At 39.4% G+C, this 19,208-nt stretch overlaps 1 protein-coding gene across 1 annotated transcript in view; it reads left to right on the forward strand.

The window, feature by feature from the left end:
- Positions 1-19,208, forward strand: part of KIAA1217 (KIAA1217 ortholog) — a 356,899-nt gene that overhangs the window by 22,121 nt on the left and 315,570 nt on the right. The window lies entirely within an intron of this gene.

Raw genomic sequence — 19,208 nt, forward strand, 5'->3', positions numbered from 1 at the left:
GTGATTTTAGCAGTGTATAGATCACTGTGTCTGCTAGGGAGTCTTGCTGAGAAGCAGAAAACTCTGCTTATGGTTCTCATATTTGGGAATAAATCTAGATATTTACATGTCAGTATTTGTGGGTTTATTATTGATGATTATTGAATATTAGACAGAACTATGGACTTCTGGACCTGGATCCTTCTCATAATAGCCCTGACCACAAGTGGTGGGTGATTGCTGTTGCTGAGAGAAAATGTGAATATTTATGTCATCCATGCTGATGTGAAGCTGCTTGTGAAATTATTGTCAGCAGAGCACCATCAGTATGTTGGTAACAGTTACTAACTTCTGACCAGGTACTGTTCAGGGAATAAACACGTTGAGGACTGTGGCTGCTCTCTGTGCCCCTGGAGGGATTGCCCTATTATTTGCTTCTTGGGTGGGCTGTGTCAGCAACCTGCTTCTCTCATCTTCAGGTCTGATTACTGGAGCTACCTTGTCACCAGGTTTTGTGGGACTGAACCACCACTATTACTGCAAATGTTTGAAGCTGTTTCTGTTCATTGTGCTTTGCATTCATTACTGTCTGTCTTGAGACAGACTGAGTTTAAATTCACCTTACTTCTATGTTTGTACTTCTGAGGGCCAGACTCTGAGTCTGTGCAACACACCTTCTTTGAATCTGAAGTACTTTTTTTGAAGTAGGTTTAGTACTTGAAAGTCACCTCCCCTTTGGGATTTTGCTTCCAATCCAAGCTTGGAGATACCAAAGCTTTGAAGTGGGGTCTGGGAAGGTAGTGTGTCAGTCTTTCCCTGTAGGTCTGGTTAGTGATATTCCAACCTTTTGTATCTGCTTTAAGGAAACATTTTCCAGATTTTTTAAAACTCTTTCCCTGTTGATTATTCAATTAATTGATTTTATTTGGAATAGGGTGGATCTAATTCAGTAGAAATTTGCCTTATGGTTGTTTTTAATGGCACTTTTATGTGTGAGCATTTTCCAGTAGTAGATTTTTTGAGCATCGGTTGATTCACATCCAGCCATATCTAGCATTCACTACAGGTTGATTCTTTTTTATGGATACAACTGATTTTGACCAGTTTAGTTATACCAAATGAAATAGGTCCATTTTAGGCAACCTGATTTCAAAATGGGAATGGCTATGTGGAGGATGGAGCTGCAGCACACTGACATTTCCCAGCCTTGGCTGAACTGGTGTGGATTTCCAGCACACTACAGTGATTTTTTAGGATTTAAAAAGAAGCTGCTGCAGTAGCTGGGTAGCTGGGGTTGAAGGCTGACGAGCAGATTGAGCTTCATCAACCTGACACTACTGTACCTCTCACCTCTCCACTCTTCCCCTGCACCACTCCCAGGCTTGTACTTGGACAATCCTGAAAAAAATGAGGAGGTTAAAGGAAATCTTCCGATTGTTTATTGCTATTTATTGCTGTTACTCTGTTGCTATGAATATTCACTACATCTATTTGGCTAATTGAATTACATGCTCATTGCTTACCAAACTTGCATGTTCAGAAGGTGTTTTTGTTTTCATTTCTGCTTTTCAAAATTTCTGTTTTCTGGGAGTGATGGGAAGTGTGTGTGTGTGTGTGCTCCTGGGTTCCATGGTATTTTTTACTCCAGATTTTCCTTCTGAGTCCGTATCTCTGCATATATATTCATGTTGGGTGTTTGTATTTTAAGTGCCCAAGTTGGAAATGGGCTTTTCTTGACAGTGTGCATAAGGTATTTGCACCCTGTCTTTCCTGTGCCTGTGTGCATAAGCAAAACAGCTGTACCTGATAAATGATTTTCACTTTCAGTCATTTAAATGAGTCAGAATTCTTTTACTTTACAGATTTTGCCTTTGCCATTGTGTTGCTCTCCTTATTCTTTTGTATGTGTCTGGGGGTGTGTGGTTTTTGCATTTCTCTCCTGCTTTCACCTTTCTTTGGATGTTAATTGAAGGGAACATCCTAGTTTACAGCACTTCTTTATCAGCCCTTTCCTCATTTTCCTTCCTTTCTTTCTGGGATGCCTGTAAACTTTGCCCATCCTGGGATGGGATGCTTGTATCAGAGATGTTCTTATGAGGTGATTGAATTGTATGGGAGGAAACTGCATCCTGTACAAATACTCAATTTACTGATCTTTTAAGCTCTACCTTGTTTTTTAAAAAATCAATTTACAAAGTATGTATATGTGTGAACATGTTTACTTTGTCAGTTTGGGTTCCTTCTCAGTACTGGCAGGTCAAGAGACTTGACACTGAGAGCATTTGCCTGTCTCTGCAACCATTTATTTATTTATTTATTTACTATATATATATATATATATATATATATATATATATATATATGTATGTATATATATATAGTAAAATATTTGAAATTATTCTTCTGAAAACTGTGAGGTCCTGAGAGAGGCAGATGGTCTGTAAAAACGAGTACTGTAAAACTCTTTTTAACTTCTGTGCTCCAAGATGTAGTACTTAGGAGCTCCTGGATCCTGACATGCTGAACAGAGCTATGACAAAGAGGTCCCATGTTCCTCCTTATCTTTTTCATGCTGGAGCAGATTCATTTACCACCTACTGTAGCCTCAATTCTGTAGCCCTCAGCACTGCTGTAATACCTTTTTGGTGAGAACATATAGATGTCTATTTTAATTGGAAACTTAAATTTATCTACTCTCTGAGATGATAGTTCCACCCTCCTCCTCAAGCTGTAGGAATACTATGTCTTCCATTGAAGTGTCAAGGAGACTAGCTACCATCACATTGACCTGAGAGGCTGGGCACAGCATTTGCCGTGGGCATGACTTGGGTAACATCAACATGATAAATGTATGATGCCTCCCGCTGAGCCCCAGAGCATCATACTCCTCCTTAGGCAGTGAGTCTTTTCCCGTTTTCAAGGCAGATGCATTTGTATCTGAAGACAAAAACTACCCCAGCAAGTAGCCTGAGAAGCAGGTCCACCCAGCCGGGTGTTGATTCCCATCATATTGTCAAGAGCTGCACAGGTGTTTTTTCTTTCTTCCCTTGTTCTATTCAAGAAGATTTACAGGACTTTCCGTGGAAGAGAAGAATGTTGTCTTTTAACACAGCCAGTCTTCCCCTGAGATGACAGTATTTTGAGGAACTGCTTGGTTTCTTCATCGTTGTTCCTTATGAGCTGCAAAGCTGTCTTGGACTCTGACCATCTGATTATTCCTTCCAAGAAGGATATCTACTTTCTTCTCAAATAGGAGGCAGTGAATTTTGGACTTTCATGAACCTGAGGAGGGTGGGCAGTTTTACACTGAGAACTGTAGAAGAATATGTATTTTTTAGCAGTGGGGAGCATGATTAGGGAAACACATCGGACCCTAATCTGAAGGTGAAGTCTGTCCCATTAATGTAAAACATGAGGGCTGATCAGGGGGATATCAGGATAGAGAGGTTTCCCATGTGAAATTTCTGTGAGGAATTTTTATTTGCTCAACATCTACTAGTTGGTGATTAGTTGGTATTTGCCTGCAGGGTTAACATTTGTGTGAGTCTGTTGTCATGTACGGGGCCTTCTGCCCAAATCAGGCTGAAGGCTGATATTTACTAACATTGTGTGTCAGTTCCTTGAGCTTGAGACCAACTCCTCACTTCTGTATTTTCTCCTGAGGTGTTTTGTTCCCCTCTTATCTATCAGCATTTTCAGGGGAATGAGAAACATCCCATCCTGCATTGCCAACCCTCCTCTGTAGAGTATTTATTGTTGGCAAAGTCCTTTCGTTCTCCATCAAAGCTCCCTCCCAGTTTTGTGTCAACACACCAATTTCTCTCTGGATTGTCTTGTTGGTTGTTTTTTTTTACTGCTAAATCTTTCGTGTTTCTCTGGGACTGAAATATTCCTACGACTTTTTAGTTTTCAGGACGGTCTAGGGGCCTTCTATGAACCTGTTAATGGCTTTGCCATTGCTGGCCACAGCTTGGGAGAGGTCAGTACCATCACTTAACCTCTGCTGATTACTAGGAGACTCCTTCCCAGTTTTTGCTGTGAATTGGGGTGTTGCTGAAATATCTAGAGATTATTTGGCCTTTGAGTGTTAAGGGGGGCCAAAATTATTTATCAACCTTTTCCTTTATGTCTGGTGAGGTACAAGGACCAGAACACAAGGCTGTCTGTGCCATTCAGGTACACAAGATAGTGTGTAAAGCAGCGTGATGCACAAGCAGACACGTAAAATGCAGCAGGTATCAGTCAGTAACACCTGTTACTGTGTTCTTTTAAAATTAACCTTTGGCATATCCCAGCATTCAAAAACAATTAAAAAAAAATTAGTGCTGGAATTTTGATGATGAGACATAACATGGGCAAAATGTTACAGCAGTCAGGTTTGTCAGTGATGTTCACATGCTTTTCTCTGTACCACTTTTATTGCTATCCTTATTTTAAATAAATTGCTCCTATGTTATATAGTCCTGACCACTTTGAATCCGATATGACTTCAGGAGAAATGTCTTCAATACAGAGATTCCTTCTGGGCTATCCTTTTTCTGTTAAAATAATCAAGATTTAAAAAGAATGCATGGAAAGTGGTCATAGCTCCAGAGTACAATGAAGTGGATGTGAATGTTGAACAGTCATCATGGCTTTGCTGGAAAATACTTGTGTAAATTAAATGTGCTTTCTTGGTTTTAGGGTTGTTTTTTTAATAAGACTAAAAAAAAAAACAAACCCAAACCACAAACCAGGTAGTTCCAAAAGGCTTGGCAGCATCTAGACTGTACTAATTTTGAGGAGTAGATTATGATATTTGCTCTCAGAGAAGAACATGGTTAGTAGAAACTTTGTCTTGAAAATTATTTTTTAAATTATGAAAAATGTCTCATCTGCCTGTTTCTTCTCCACATCTATACTATTTGTGTCTTTCATTCATTTTATTAGTAAATGAGAGGGGGAAAATGTGAATAACATAAGGAAATAGATGAAGGCAAGTATTGTTTACTATGGGAACAGAGTAAATAGAGCATCTGCTTTTGATTTTTCTGGGAACTCAAGAAGTAACGAGAGCAAAACACTTGTTAGATATTTTTTTCTTGGATTACACTTCTATATCTGCTGTCAGGCTTCCCCCTAGTCCTTAGAGTTCCTCTTCTCCTCTGTCTTTTATTCCTCCTTTTGGTGAAACAGTTGCTTCATTGAAGCCAAGGCTGAAGCCTACAAAAGAGCCACAGTGAACGAATAATAAAGGACAGAGATAGAAATGTTGTTGATCTGGGCTGAACTGTTCTGTAGCATTTGAGGTCCGGACGTGACCCTTCCCGGCAGTGCATGTTTGCGGGGCTGGTGCGCGGCAGTGGCGGGGCCACGGGAGGTGCATGGCGAGGCTGCTGCCTGCAGCTGTGCGGGCAGCACTTATTTGCTGTTAACAAATTAATGTAAACGTGACATGTAGTTCACCGTGAAATATTTTCACAGATGGAATGAGTCTGCAGCATAACCTAGGGATGTAAACTAGAGGATTGTTTAGAGTTCTCGATTATTTTTTCTTTGCCCCCTCCCCCCCCCTCCATCCCCTGTTCGCACACAGCTTAAGTCTCCTGTTATAGCAGAGTAGCCGACATGGAGCTCTGCCTGAAGCTTTCCCTAATCCAAGTATGCATCCCATTTTGGGGCTACGTGCATCCCTGGCAGGGGAGCTTTGGTGGGGCAGGGGCTTGTGGTTAATCCCAGTCCCTGACCGTGGGGCAATAAGCAAAGCAGTGCTGAATTTGAGGGCAGCCTAGTGATATTGGTTTGGAACCAGGGTGCAAACCTGATACAGCTGTGGTCAGCAATGGGGCCCTCAAATCCTGCTACTCTCAGTGACGCACTTCCTGACACTTCCCTCCTCCTGAGGTATGTACCAGGGAGCTTGTGGCTGGTGGATGTAGAATTTATGGCTTGAGGATCAAGGCTTGCCAGATTGCCAGCATGGTATTAGTGGGAACTCTTTTACTATTTTTTTTTAGTGGTATCATGGTGGTTTGTTTGCTGTTCCAAGCTTGTCACTGCAAAAAGAGCATTAAATGGGAAATAAAAATTGAGAGGTTTTTTTAAACATGAAAGAATTTAAGTAAAAACTATAAATCTGCCTACCAACTTTCAAAGTTTTTATGCCTTTAATATGAAGATCTAGAAGCCTATTGTTTCTCGTGAGCTTTTTTAAAGTGAGTCTCTTCTGCAAACACCAGACTTGCAGAACTAAGACTTTGAAGGAGCCAGATGATATTGTGAGACTCTGAAGGGAAAAATATGATGTTTATAACACTGTAGATAGCCCCTTAAAGTACTCCCTCTGCTTCCACCTCCTTTTATTCTGGGACATGAAAGAGAAACCTGAGCCAATACAGGATTATAGAACTAGGTTACAAACCTGGAGCTAGGCTATTTGTAGCTAAAGCATCAGAAATTTATTTTATATGCTTATTTTGGTTTAAAAATTTTATGCATTTGGAAAACTCTGCCTCCCCCCCATGAGAGTTCTTCCTTTCAAGTAATTAAAGCAAGACAGTAAGCAGCAGAGACAATGAATTGTAAAATTTCATTGCTGGTTACAACAAGAATTTGAACCTCATCCATCTGTCATAAAAAAAAACAACCTTTCAAAAAGCAGATGGTCTTGTAACTAAAACAGATCTGAATTCTGGCAGACAGGGTGAGAAATGTGCATTGTGAGAACAGGGGAAACACTGCACTGGGAACTGTTCATCTTGTTGGAGTGCTCTAGCTGTGAATACCTCTGTAATGCATGATAATAGTGCATGATAGTGATCATCAGAGGTCAAAATCAGTAACTTTGATTCCATTTATAAGCTCCCAAGAAATAATTATTGTTATTTCTGGAGCACAGATTTTTCTGAAAGGTGCCATCTCCTAATAGGTATTTATGAGAAACTTAAGTGCACTTTGTGCGCGTTAATAACAAGGGGTTCTGCACAGGAAGAATTTCATCCTAAACTGGAAATCATGGATTAGCATTGTGAGAACCTCCTTCAGAATAAAACTCTATATTTACAGTGCTATGCTTATGCACAAGCATTTGCTCTAACGGGTGCTTTCTAGCGAGATTCTTAAATTAACAACCCAATGAATAAATAACCCAGCTCTACATCATTTAATGGTACTTTAAATGCCAATAACAACAAAAATATCCTCAAACTTGCTAGAGGCTTATTTCTGTGTGTTTTACCTAGGTGAAGTTGGATCTGTACAACTTCATTCAGGATTCATTCTCTCTAGGTTAATTTAATCAGCTTCATCAGATTCATTGGCTTCAGTGGATAAGTAAACTCAGTGCTGCCTGCATGTGTGCCACAGATACCATAATCTGTGGCTGATAATTGAAATTCCTAGGGGCTGTGTGTAGCCTTGCATGAGGCTTGGAGCTCAGTAGCTTAGCACACTTTTAAAAGCATTTTTGTAGTGACTGACTGTTCACTCAAAATCACATTGACCCTTCTCTCAGACAGCAGAAATCCTCTCTGGAGTTATTCTAACCTGTTCATCTAGAGCTAGCAGCTTTTTCAATAGTACATAGTGGGAAATTCTCTCAAATGTTTTTGAAAAATGTGGTAGCTAGCTCAACAAGTCTACATATATAGTAGGAAAATCATTAAGTATTTCAGGCCCAGTCTTTGGTCCATCCTATGTTTAAAAACAGATTAGACACCCAAAGACAAATAATTTGATAACTACACAATTGCTATCTCCTTATGTCCCAAAAAGCAGGAAGATGATCATGAACAGCAAGGTCACATGGAATCTCAGCGGGAGCCTCCTTTATGCAGTGCTGTGCTGGTTTGTGCTGCTGATTGAACCAGAAAGCAGGGGGATGCTATGTGCTGTCCCTTGGGATGAGTTTTATACCCAAAGAGGCAGCACTTGCCATGCAAATAGAAGAAAAGCCAAACAAAAATCTTTTGCATAATTGGCCAACCTTTTTTGGTTGAAGTGAGTCATCCTCCTTCTCCACATTGTTATGGTAGTGCTTCCTTTTAGTGTTGTTTTGTCTCCTGTGTGCATGCAAAATGAATTAAAAAAAGTGTTGATAGGTATAGCAAACAACTTTAAAACTGTCCCAAGGAAAGGAATACAACTGCCCAACATTGTAACTCTCTTCTGTATATTTAGGCACGCTATCTAGACCAGAAGATGTGAAAAAACCTTGAAATAGTGCTGTATGCATAAGGTGGCTTTTTCCAGAGTCCATCAGTCTTTTTCATTATTTCCAGAAACCTGAGAACAGTAACTCCTGCAATCTTCATCCTCATACATATCCAACATTATACTTACACGAATCTGAAAGTGTATGAGCTTTTAGTCTTACTAAAATACATGAATAAAAGATGTGGGTATTGGTGTGAGCTTTTCTTATGAAGTACTGGACTTACAGTTCTGTGGCTATTGCATTGATGTGCTTTAAAAATAATTCTTTTTAATGCACATCATTACATTTCACTGACCGCAGACTGAAATGTCCTTAGCTTGATGAGTAAAATAGTAGAGAGAAGAGATCCAATTTCAAATCCAATCTATGCCTTACTCACAGAAGAGTATGAACTGTGGCATTTCACCCTGGGAAAATTTGATTAGAGCTGGGCTAGAGGGTTTCCCTTGATGCTCAAGGGTGCAGAAATCAGGGGGATGCTATGTGCTGTCTTAAGGTGCATCCTTTGGCAGGATCCTTTTGTTCCACCAAACAGTTACTGGTAGGTTTTGTTTGTTGTGACCACTGGGGCACTGCCTAGAACAAGAGGCCTCTCTGCCCCATCCCTTGTCCTAGCAGGGTATGTACACCCTAATGCAAAGCCCCAAAGGTAATGGGGAAAGGGGAGTCCCTGTTCCAGAGGACTTGGTACTCCATAGCACTCCACAAGGATGGGTCATAATGTGCTTAGGATTCCCTAATGAGTGGAAGGAATTGCATGCATGGACCCACAATCTGATCCAGTGGAAGGTGTCCCTGCCTTTATCAGAGAGTTTGGAACGAGATGATATTTAATGTCCTTTCCAACCCAAACCATTCTATGATTCTCTGCACAGCTCTCAAGTTTGGTAGCCAAAGGAACAAGATAATGCTCCCTTTTTCTCCAGCTCCTGTTAGCCATAGGCTTGCAGATGAGTGAAATGTCTCAGCACTTGTGGCAGCCGAGAACCTGGCCCTCTGCACTGAGCAGAGCGGGGCCTCCACCTGTATCGGCACCTGGATGCTCAGACCTGAATTTAAGTGGCTTCATCTTCCAGCTGAACAGAGTACCAGTCCTTCTGCGACCTGTCCCAGAGTGACACACCTTGGTTTGTGTGCTGCTTTCTATGTGATGACATACCTGCCAAATAAAACCATTAAAAATTGAAGAGCTCTGGGTGTGGTGTTGAGGCACAGTGTGGCATAACATATATGTTATATATGTGTTATGCACTCAGTTTTCCTTATTGTCTGTTTTATTGTTTCAGTTTTACATTCATTCAAAGATTCAGTTTTATTTAAAATTAATCTTGCTCCTCTTTGGAATGCTTGTATATGTCGAGCTGCTGTGCTGTTTCTCACAGTAATTTCTCAGTTCTTCATAGCAAGCAGAAGTGTTACAGCTGTCCAGGTTAGTCATCGCTGCTGCAGTGCTATCCTCAGATGTGTAACAAATGTGTTGGGTTTTGTTGTGAGGACAAGATAATCAAAAAAGTTTTGTTTCTGCCAGAATTGAACAGCTTACTCCATCTCCTTTGGCTTCAAACTACTGTTGGCTGTGGGAGGACTGTAGGGTATGAGGGCAGCCGAGCCCCATAACACTGGTGCAGAATGCAGAGATGAACCCTGGACAAGAGGTGTGGTGCTGGCGCAGCTCCGCTTTCCAGACATGGACCCTGGTCCTTTAGTCACATCTTTGGCATGCTGTGACAGTGCTTATGCTGGGCAGTAAAGCTATGGAATCCAGAGCGTGTGGGTGCTGTGATCTGAAAATTTACCTCTAGTTTTCTGTCATTCCTGTGTGCCAGTGTAAACATTGCTGTAAGAAACTATTTAGTTTCCATACAGCTCTAGGAGTGCCTCAGATTGCATTTCAGTGTTGTATTTTTTTTTGTGGTCAGTGAGAATGTGCTGTGTTTGTCAAAACTAATTTATTCAGGTCTGCTAATGGATTTAAGAAGACAATTAATTTTGCAATTCTCTGCATATCTCAGAATCTTTTTTCTCAGATCGATTTATCAAGGAGTTTGAACCCAGCTCCCTGTCTGTTGGCATTCAGACCTCTCAAGGGTGCATTTGTCAGGCTGTTGATGCAGTAATTTCTGGAAAATATTAGTGGAAAAATGGGGTTTGGAGGGAAGATCAGGCTTATAGTCTCGAGATAGGAGTAGTAAAGGAAAGAAGTAGAAATTCACAGGCCTTTTTTCTGTCATAAATTTCTGTCAAATTCTTGAAGGAAAATGAGTTCTAGGTCATGTTTAGAGATGTGTTTTCCTTTCTTAAAGGGAGAAAATGGAAACCTTTTGAAAATCTGTGAGAAGGCATCAGTAAAAGCAGTATGTCTGAGGACCACAGCCCCTGAGGGACCTCATCTCTCATTTTAATTTCTCCATAAGATATTGTGTTATAGATCTGATATTGATATATTATATTTACTTGAGATCTTATTAGATATTATTTATATATACATATTTATATTTAAGATGTTTCTGTGTTAAGGGATCTTTGATGCATCCAAGAGCAATTTTTAGCTACTAAGTAAATAATATGGTGAATATTTTTCAGAATGTGGTGCTGCTTAGAAATTTTGTGTCTTTAGTATGTTTTATAGGGGTACCCTTGTAGTAAACATTCAGTGTAAGTTAAATTATGGGTTGAGGAACCAAATCCTGCATTAGCAAGCTAAAATTCTGCAAGCTCATTTTTGCTAAGCCCCAGCCTTTCATGGAAAAGGCAACTGAAAAGGGAGAAAACAAGCTGTGGTTGTCTTACAGCAAAGGATTAAAACTATCTCACACTGGTCTGGGGAAAAGAGAGGGAAAGGGTGATAACTTCAGCTGACTCTAATTTGCCAGAAGTCATCCTGTTCTCTCCTTTAATATTAACTGTTGGAGAACTGTGATTAAGTGTTCTCCCTCCTGATAAGGGCTCACTGAGAAGTGGCTGACGGGTAGAAACAGCAGCCAAACTGCTGCATGTTTTAGAAGGTGTTTGCTGACGCCCGGCATCTCTTGTCAGCACTGCTGATAAGCTCTAACACAAACAGCCACCCAGAATTTGTTTGGCAGCCCAGGGAAGGGATGGATGGATTGTGCTATACACAATGTGCTAATAGCCACAAATTGGCTACTCTTGTTTGGGAATGACAGGGTGACTGTGTATGGTGGGGTTTTTTATAGTCTAGTTCTGGTATACTTAGATTGTACCATTTTTATTCTGAGAACAGGCATTTAGACTTTTTTTTGTGTTGGCAGCAAAGCAAATTTTTGTTAACCTCAAAAATACTGTTGATTAACGACAATAAAAAATTCAAAGCAATTTTATTTAAAACTAATTGAAAAGTGGAAGAAAAGGTTCTGGATTACAATATGAAGAACTTTTATATTGCTGAAGTGTTTTTAAAGTATTATAGCAAATACTTAATTTTCCTTTCAAAGACGTAAAGTCAGAAGTTTCTTCTATCCAAAAAAGGAACTGTCTCCCAAAGGCTCACAATAGAGTGTCCCTTTACATCCCCTCAGAGATGGGTGGGATATCTTCTGTTCCTTCTTCTCAACAGGCAGGGCCTATTGTTTTTTCATTTACTACCCTCCCCCATCCACATTACAATAGTTTTTAATAGTTAGAACAGTTCAAGGACACAAGATGGAGGTATAAGGAATTGTATACAGAAATGGGGAGGAGAATGAACGTCTGTGTCTGCTGTGTGAAAGTATTTCGGAGAGTGAAGTCCTTCTGTTTAAGTGGGGAGCTGGGGCTCTGTGCAGTCATCTTTGATATAGATGGAGGTGCTGGGGTTTCCCTGACCTGGAGGTTACCCTTGTGGCACCTGCTGCTACATATCAGTCCCTGCTTGCATGGTGATGGCATTGATGTGGTGCCACCCAGCAGCTGCTGCCAGGAGTGATGGTGGTGACCCATCAGACTCCCACAACACTCAGGCTGCAGGGCAGATATAGCAGATGCTTCTGAATATCTTGTCTTTTCATGGTCAGGAACCACAAGGCACTTCTAACTGTCCAAAGAGGTGGGAATGGAGAAAGGAAACTTGCTCACTGCTTTTGTTACAGCATACAAGCATCCTGACACAATATGGGCTGCTTTTGCTTGCCCCAAACTAAGGACACATGAAGAATGCAGGTTCATGATAGTGTCTGCTTGTTCTTTCCCAGCCAATTTATGATGTAGGTCCTAGGAGCCTGCTGGGTACACTCGTTTCTCTTTGAAATACAAAGCTGTTACCTTTCTTCCTTTGTCCAGCTGCAAGTCAGAAAGAAGAATGAGGAAGGTACACAGGCACAGAAGTTGGGAATGTGGATGTGATGGCAAGAAGGTTTCATAGTATTATTCTTTGCTATAGTACAGCAAATAATAAAGTGCTCTGTAGTCATAACACTGTGTGTTTGCAATGCTGGGAAATTGGCAAACACTGAGAGCAGGAACAGTATTAAGAGAAAACAGTATGTTGGCATGTTTGGTTTCTGTCCAAGAGCCCCAGAAAATAAGAAGAGTAAATAAACAGCAGGAAGAAGATCCTGCATAGTCAAATTGTGCTAAATTGTCTTGTCAATTGAAAGAAAGTGAATGGAGAGGGCAGGGTGTTCAGAGGGATTTGAACAGCACCTAAGGCAGGAAACAATGATGTTTAGCAACTGAAAGGGTATTGGGGTCTTTTTGTTTGTTTCACGTTCTTGCAGTTTGTTGTTTTGGGGTTTTGGGATTTTTGTTCTAATTTTTTTAATCTTTTATATTCCCAGTGGTAGAATCCTGGATTGCTCTCTTGTCTAGCAAAAGTGATGGTTTTCACTGTAATGTTATGTGAAGAGTAAGATAAATGAGAGAACAGTCTGAGGGAAAGAGCAAGTTTATTCTGATTAAGAAAATCAGTGGACTGATTGCCATTCGACTTCCTAAAGCAGAGCTGCATGCATTGCTTATTTACTTACCTTTTTTTTTTCCCTCTCCCTTTTTTCTACCTTTTTAAAGGCAGTATTAAATGTCAGGAAATAATTGTTATATAAATCCTAGAAGAATCATGCTCTTTAGAGTCTTCTAACTTTATAAATTTAATCTGGTTTAAATCACAATGAATTTTTAGGTCAGTCCATGAAAGTACTTTCAGGGATATCCCTGATTTTACTGTTTATTTAGTAAAATAATGCAAATAGAAAATGGAATATGTATCAAGTGTATTATTGAGCACAGGATAGACTAATCTACTGTGCTGTACATCAGTTTTGTTAGCAAAGGCGTATAGAGCTTTCAGAAGACTCCATAAAAGAGTCTGGTGAAATAAACACCTGAAGAAAAGTACAAAGATCAGTGTTTACAGAGCCATTGTGCTGTCTGCTCTTTTATATGGGTCCGAATCACGGGTCATCTACCGCCACCACCTGCGACTCTTAGAACGCTTCCATCAACGCTGCCTCCGTACAATCCTAAACATCCGCTGGTCAGATTATGTGACCAATATGTCTGTTCTAGAACAGGCAGTGGTTTCAAGTATTGAGGCCATGTTACTGAGAACACAGCTGTGCTGGGCAGGACATGTCTCAAGGATGAAGGACCACCACCTCCCTAAGATCGTGCTCTATGGTGAACTTGCCACCGGCTGCCACAAGAGAGGAGCCCCAAAGAGGAGATACAAGGACTCCCTGAAACAACATCTCAGCCTTGGCCATATTGATCTTCATCACTGGTGTACTCTGGCCTCCAGTCGGGAGGTCTGGAGACACGCTATCCGTAACGCTGCTGCTTCCTTTGAGAACGCACACGGGATCACTCTCGAGGAGAAAAGACAACGCAGAAAGAATCGCATCTTGCCAGTACCACCTAAGGAGTCTTTCTGCTGTGCCTTTTGCAACTGGACTTGTCTATCTCACATTGGCTTCTTTAGCCACCAGCGTGCTTATAGCAAATGTGGGTAGAGCCCTTCCCAAATCTTCGTTCACGAAGCCTAGCCATGATGATGACATCAGTTTTGTAGTCTTGCACCCTGCACATTGAGATGCCACATCTCAAAGTAAATATTTTGAGGCCTGGTCATAATTTTGTTCACATCATCAAAGTCTATCTGCATTTTGAACTTGAACTGAAATGATTTTTTTCTCAGAGACCATTTCACTTACAAGCTTTCTAATGTGACAGAGAAATTATCACTCACCTAGTGAGTCTGGAGAGAAACTAGATGAACTAATTTGATGAAAATTTCTTTGAAAATTACTGTAAATACAATGTGAATGTTGTGCAATTCTTGGAACTTTGAGTAGTCCTGATCTTTGATTATATTTTGATAAAGGCAATCTACTATACTAAAACTGTTTAAAAAACCCTTTAAAAATGTGTATTTTATGTGAAACTGTATCAGTCTTGTAATTACCCTTGTTGACTAATCTCTTCTTACCTGAGGTACTATGAAGCCCAAGTACCAAGAATCATGGTTGTGTGTCATGATGAAAAGGACTCTGCTGTTGATAAGTCTGTCTGGGGAAATGGGAGAGCATTTACTGGTGTTGTTCCTTTTCTATCTTTTTTTTTAAATGCATTGGTGGGGGCAAACGTAACACATGCTCTTCTGGTTAGCCAAATTTCATGCTGATGTGCAGTGACAGGAGTTCACCATTAGATCTGTCAGTCTTCTTACCCAGAGCTGCTCTTGACCTGATTTCTCTGTGCAATCAATTCATATAAAACCAGATGCCAACAATCTGTATTAACTGTGAATTAAGTTCTTATCAAAATGAATTGCCCCAATTTGGGGTGAAACAAACAGTCCATGTCTCTCATTCCAAAGAATATACCATCTGTCTGATAAAACTGGTTATCCAGAAGTGTTACTAAGAATGTCTCCATATCTACAGAGGAGCAAATAATTTGCCTTAGGAAGAAGAACTTCTAAAAGTTACGCTGATTGATATGGTGATTTGTTTTCCCAGAATGCCTGAAGATGAGTCTTGTGTGTGAGGTTGTTTATGGGGTGGGATTCTTTCTCCTGAGGGTATGAGAAGGACTGCATTATAAACCTTGTGCATGCACTGTACTCTTAGTCTTCTTGCATTCCAGCAATGCTAACTCTTATAACCATAAAACACAATTATCCCCAGGATGTGCCTGGTACTGTTGTGGGAGCAATTCTGAAGCAAAATGACTATAATATAGCTGAATGAAGAACTCAGGTGGTTTCCCTTAAAATTGCGGGGCAGGTCATGTTCAAAAAAGAATTAAATATTAAATGAGGGGTGGAAATACATTGGAGCAGAACCCAGATTCTAAAAGTAAGTTGCTGAAGACTATAAGCTGGTTTCCTCAATGAGTATTAATCCAAATCGTGTATAGCAGATATGGTGGTGAGTAATAGTATTTAAGCTAAGGATCAAGAGTCCAATTTTCATCACATGTTTCCAGGAAATATAAGACCTAGTGTTGCATAGCAACAGTCGAAGGTATAGCAGTATTTGCACTTGAAAAATGTTCAGCGCTTTGGGAAGCATTAGATGGCTGATGAGATAGGTAGTGAGGAAATAATATTATTGTCTCTTAGGGTACTGGTTTAAACTCAGTCTTGGTTGTACTGGCTGAAGAACATTAACATCCGAATAACTAGCTAGATGTCTGCAAAATGAGTTATTGGTCTCAGTCTAGTTTTCAGAGCACCCATATTCACATTTCAAAAATGATTTCTGTAATTGGCAATGTTGTTGGCATACTCTGAGGGCAAAGCAGATCCAAACGGCTATGGAGGCAGCCACAAATCTCCCTGCTTCAGAGCACTCCTGCCCCGTTGCAGAGGGCTCTCTGCTCTGGTCCTACTGTCAGAAAGAGGGGCTTCTACTTTTCCTAACCTATGACTTCTCTCTCCAGCTGTATGGTGAACTTGAGAACGCATTATTTAAATTTCATAAGATCCTGGTATTTTTGTTGCATTTTGTGTTAACTGTGTTTTGAATAAAAGATACTGCCTAGGATATTTTTCATCTTTTGAGATCCTCCTAAATTATTTTACATTTAAATTTTTCAGAATAAAATGTGAGTTTCCATTGAATGTAAGAGTTTTCCAGAAATCTACGATCTCTTGGTTTTCAGAAGGTCTGTGGTCTTCTCACCTGGCACACCTGGAAATAGTTGGTCTGAAAAAAACAGGAAATCACCGGAAGATGCAGATGAGTAAAGCTGCTGGAACCACATGGCAAGAATTTGAAGTGCCTTAAATGCAATTCGGTGGTGCTGTTCCTACATTAGCTGTTTATTACTAAAAATTTAGCAGCCTTTTATCAGAATAGCTTGTCAGATGCTCAGAATTGCCTGAGCACATGTTGTAGCTGGGCTAAAGAATATCAGAGAGTAACAACGAGCAAGAAAGGCATAGAAACTGTCAGCTAACAACATATGACAGTCATAGGAGTATTTGCTACGTTTTTTGTAAACATATAGTTTTACCTTTTTTACTAATATTTAATATGCTTTAAAGGAAGTATGTGTAGTAGAAGATCTCCAGGGTAAATCTAATACAATTGAGAAGTGTGGAAGAGCTTGAAGATGTCCTTTACTACATGAAACTTTCACTCAGTGTCAGTGCTGACTCTTCATTTTCTTAACTGCCTAAAGTAAGCTTGGTAATGAGCTCTGTAAGAACATTGATAACGAGAGGTCCAGATGTAAGATCTACTAATTTTCAAATAATTACCTAAGAAAGTATTCTGTCATTGACTCCAGTACATTGCTTTAATATAGGAGACCTCAAGACATACTTAAATTAAAAGAAAGACAGATGTACAGGACATCTTAAACTACTTTTTTCCATAAAAATATGTATTTTAATCTTAGAGTAATTTTAAAATGTTTTAGCCATTTCTAGGTTAAAAGATTTATGACTACTTCATTTCTGTTGCTGTTCCTAAAGGTGAGAAATTATGCCTGTGTCAGTTGACTGTTAAGGTAGTAGCAGGAGTGAGGAAAGATGTTTATTAGTGAGGTCACTCACACTAGCAAAGTAAATAAGGGACAAATCCACTGGACTCCTGTCATGAGGCTAATTCTTGTGTAATTCGGAGTTTTGAAAGTCTTTGGTAGAAAAGTATTCACCCTTCTTGAGCTTACCTTTATTATCTGAATGCAATGCCAGCATGCTTAGAAGTTCAGAGTTTTCTGCCTGCTCATATGAGAAGGTGAAGAGTGACATTCCTTACTCAAATCTGGGAACGTAGCAGCAGATTTTAAAATGCATGAAGAATTGTGAATTTCATAATATTTTATGGTACTTGGAACCTAAACAATTTACTATGTATTCTTAAGTATCGTATTTTTTCCCCAGAGCTTATAATATTTTTATTTTCCTTTGATGGTAAAACTTCCTATGGTGCGTCATCTTAAATATGCCTTTGTTGTCTATTCAGTGTGAGACAAGGCAGTTCTCAGCTGTGCTTTTTGATTAAGAGGGAAATCATGTCCTCTTAAAGGAATTTTATAAAATGTTGGAAATTATTTTCCATCCAAAGCGAGTATTCTTTTTCCTGTGGGGGAATTTTGCATTTAATCCAAGAGATTATGGAATTTCTATTACCTTAGTGTCACTCATATCCACAATGAAATGGTTAATTGTGGTCTGTTTTTAAATCTCAGGATCTGGTTCAGTTTACTTTTTTATCTCAGGACCAGTCATGTGAAAACTGGAAATGGAAGAAAATATACCTTACATGCACAGTTAGGCCCAGAATCTGCATGTGAATGCTGAAAGGAGTACTTCTTATTTACATGTCACTGTTTTTGTTTAAATATATTAAGCTCTGCAACTTCTTTGGCTTCAATGGGAATTCTGCATGCCCTATATGTCCAGAAAACTAGTCATGTTCAGATAGATTCTTCAATACAGTTTTAAGTTCTTATTTTAGGTACCTTTGGGCCTGACTTCTAGGTAAGCTAGATCCAAAAACAGACTGAATATTCTGTATGCAAATATCAGGTATACAAAGCAGACAAGTTAGTGAACCAATTACTTTTTTGTTTTTCCCTTGGCTGAAGAAATATGCTAGTGCTTCTTAACATTTGTAATAAAAATTGAAACCCAGAAATGTGTGCAGAAACTGGAAGAGATTAATAAGACACTTTGTTTCTTGGTTGCTACTGTACTTCAGTTGTGTTTTCATAAAGTGCCCTAACTTTGAATTGATTTTTGTATGAAGCTCTTCTAAGGTAACATACCTAGATTTCATGTGTTTTCACCTTTTCCAATCAACTTTGTAGCAGTAGTTCTTGTTTGCCCAGTGTCTATCAGGTCTGCTTTTGTGCCTTTATACATATAAACTTAACTTGTCTTTTATATATAACTCAAATCTTTATATACATAAACTTAATGCAAGTTCTGTAATTTACAGGGAGAGTTTAGTTGTGGATCAGTGTATCTGCAGGTGGCTTTCCCTTGAGGGACTGGTACTTAAATACATAATCCTCGGACTTTTGAGTTTACAGAGTGAAAGGAAGATGATATTTTCAATGGAACAATCTGCTTCTAAAAATAAACAACACCTCCCCCCTACACACACTTTTCTTAGTGCACTAAACCTATTTGTGACTTTTAGCATAGAGTTAATATTTCTCTTTTTTATTTATTTGATACAGCCTAATAAAACAGGTAAAAAGTGATGATGGCTATCCCTTTTTCATTTTTCTTGAATTTTCATAATATTGTATCACAGAGAAGAAAAGAAAATAAATACTCCTTATTCTTTTGCTTTGAAACCTGTGCCCCTGTTGGTTTTGAAAGATTCTACATTAAATGCACATATTTAAGACAAAAAATACATTTAACCTGTGTGGTTATGTAGACTGCGTATATGATTGAAGTGCTACTCTCAGAAAGTTCGTAAGATAGAATATGATTTTTTTGGTGTAAAAACAAATAACAAAACCCGATAGGAATTTTTATGTAGTTTTGTTGCCCTATAGCTCATTATAGAGATGATCTTTCATTAAGGTCTTGTTAATGAAAGACATAATGACCTTGCTAAGTTATGGCCAGTGT

Source organism: Manacus candei, unplaced genomic scaffold, assembly GCF_025592945.1.
Source record: "Manacus candei isolate 608988 ecotype Guabito, Panama unplaced genomic scaffold, ASM2559294v1 h1tg000056l, whole genome shotgun sequence".
In the NCBI taxonomy this organism is placed as follows: Eukaryota; Metazoa; Chordata; class Aves; order Passeriformes; family Pipridae; genus Manacus; species Manacus candei.